The sequence below is a fragment of the Etheostoma cragini genome, unplaced genomic scaffold (genome assembly GCF_013103735.1).
Source record: "Etheostoma cragini isolate CJK2018 unplaced genomic scaffold, CSU_Ecrag_1.0 ScbMSFa_139, whole genome shotgun sequence".
Lineage (NCBI taxonomy): Eukaryota > Metazoa > Chordata > Actinopteri > Perciformes > Percidae > Etheostoma > Etheostoma cragini.
The window spans coordinates 1-2,151 of record NW_023265440.1 but is presented as its reverse complement, the minus strand read 5'-3'; the positions used below and the strand labels follow the sequence as shown (position 1 = coordinate 2,151).

Sequence of the window (2,151 nt, the reverse complement as noted above, 5' to 3'; positions counted from 1 at the left end):
TAAATAATAGGAAGTTGCTGAGCACACTCAGTTACTGGAGTTAGAGAAAATGACGTCCCAAACAGTGCAAACTTGTGTGTACTGCTCGTGTGCAAAGACATCCATCTTTTTTTTTTTTTTTATTAGATAAGATTCAACGTTATTGTCATTGTGCAGAGTACAAGTACAAAGACAACGAATGCAGTTTGTGTCTATACCAGAAAAGTGCAATGTGATATACAAAGTACAGACAGGTGGTGCATAGGCAGGACGAGAAATATATTACAGCGTCATTTTTAGTTTTTTTTTTCTGTTTATTAGCATTTTTTCAAGAACAATTGTCAGTCCGATTGTGAGTTGGCCCGGTCATTGGCTAGTTAGCTAACGGTAGCTACATAAACAAACCAGACAGAGTTGTCCTTCATCTGGTGATAGAACCCTGATTTCCTCCCCGTCCTGTTGGCTCAGAGCTCCAAGATCCCATGTGTGGGAATATTTTTGCAAGTGCAAATTGTATTTTTACAAGTGCAGATTTAAACATATGAGTTCAGATTTTTTTGTTCTGCAAGCTCTCACCTTTTGCCCCATATTTCCCTTCATATGAGTCAGAGCCAGCAGCACTAAGGAAGAGTAGCCTCGCCTAAGGCGAGTGGTGGCAACCCACGGGGAAACTTTGGTTTCCCAGTCAGTTCCAGTAGTACAGGTGAGAAAGTGGTGGATAAAACGAGGACTGTGGGTTGGCGTTGTTGGTACGTGAGTGGAAATACATCCAACATGCTAACGCATATCCAACGCCATCACCCAGACATGCCAATCACTAAAACGAGACCAAAAAAAAAAGTCCAACGTCTCCTCCCTACAGTGCTTATCCAGCCTTTAGATCCAAATAGGGCCAAAAAATCCCTGAATCAATCAGGATTTACACATCACCTTCAATGCCCCGTATTCACTTGTGGAGTAACCTGGCTTCAAGTATTTGCTGTATGTACTCAAACCTTGTTACAATACTCCATCCCGTCCCCCGGGACTTCAGTGTACCGTTCCACCCCTTTAATACATGTCAATCAGGCTGATCCTGTAAAGGCCACACAGTCTGATTAGTCAAGTTGAAACACATGTGGGAGGGGAACATGGATGTGAAGAGATGGGCTTTCAAACAACGCACCTTTTTGACATGTCGAAGTAGGAAAAGCAAAGGTAGAAATAGAAATGAATTATGGCTGAACCCAGTTTACATTTTCACACTAAACATAAGGCACTACAAAGTCAAGAAAGTAGGTGTTAACCCTTTCAAGTAACATTGTCCACCATGGACAAAACATACTTCAAGACTGACTATAACTTCAGTTAATTAGAAAGCTTAGCATGTTTCATTACCTTCACACATGTTAGTTTTCTACATATCTGCGACTACCACTCTGATCATATTCCCTTCCTCAATACTCCATAAAGAAGCAAAGAACGATCATCAATGACAGAGAGCATATGAAGTGAATCATTACTCTCTGTCAGTTTCATGCTCAGAAAGGAACATCACAACTCTTCATCGTGGTCAGCGAGACCAAACACTTTAGAAACACATTCCTCAAGTCAGAAACTCTAGAAATGATCCCTGAAAGTATAGTCTTGGTCAGACTGAGGGAGGAAACTGCATCTCATTCACTGCAGAGTGATTGTCACTCAGGGTTCAGAGGGACAGAAGCTAATCGTTACGTGCTCCGGATGACTCTGAGGTGAGAAAATGTATTTAGGTCTTTAAGAAGACAGATATGTAGACTGAATTAGATTTTCAGTTGTCTCAATACTTCAGTGTCAGCCTACCTATTCTCTACAATAAATGCTCCATTCCTTTCTTTGCATTAATACTGGTTCTTAACATGCTTCCACTGGCTCAGATTATGGAAAACAACAAAATAAGTTACCATAGTTATGCGGACGACACACACATTTACATAACCTTATTGCCAGGGGACTATAGTCCATTACATAAACTGACTAAGTGTATTGAACAAATTAACGGCTGGATGTGCCAGAACTTAAATTAAGGAAAAACTGAGGTGGTTGTTTTTGGAGAAAAAGAGGAACGATTAAAAATCTGCGCTCAGCTTCAAACAACAATGTTAAAAACAACAGACAAAGCCAGAAATCTTGGTGTAGTCATGGACTCAGACC

At 40.6% G+C, this 2,151-nt stretch overlaps 1 non-coding gene across 1 annotated transcript; it reads right to left on the bottom strand.

Moving 5' to 3' along the window:
• Nucleotides 1-1,391: 1,391 nt before the first annotated feature.
• LOC117939892 lies at nucleotides 1,392-1,607 on the bottom strand. The gene has a single exon (XR_004655671.1). It is a non-coding gene; the product is annotated as a small nucleolar RNA U3 (small nucleolar RNA).
• Between the last annotated feature and the right edge of the window lie 544 nt (nucleotides 1,608-2,151).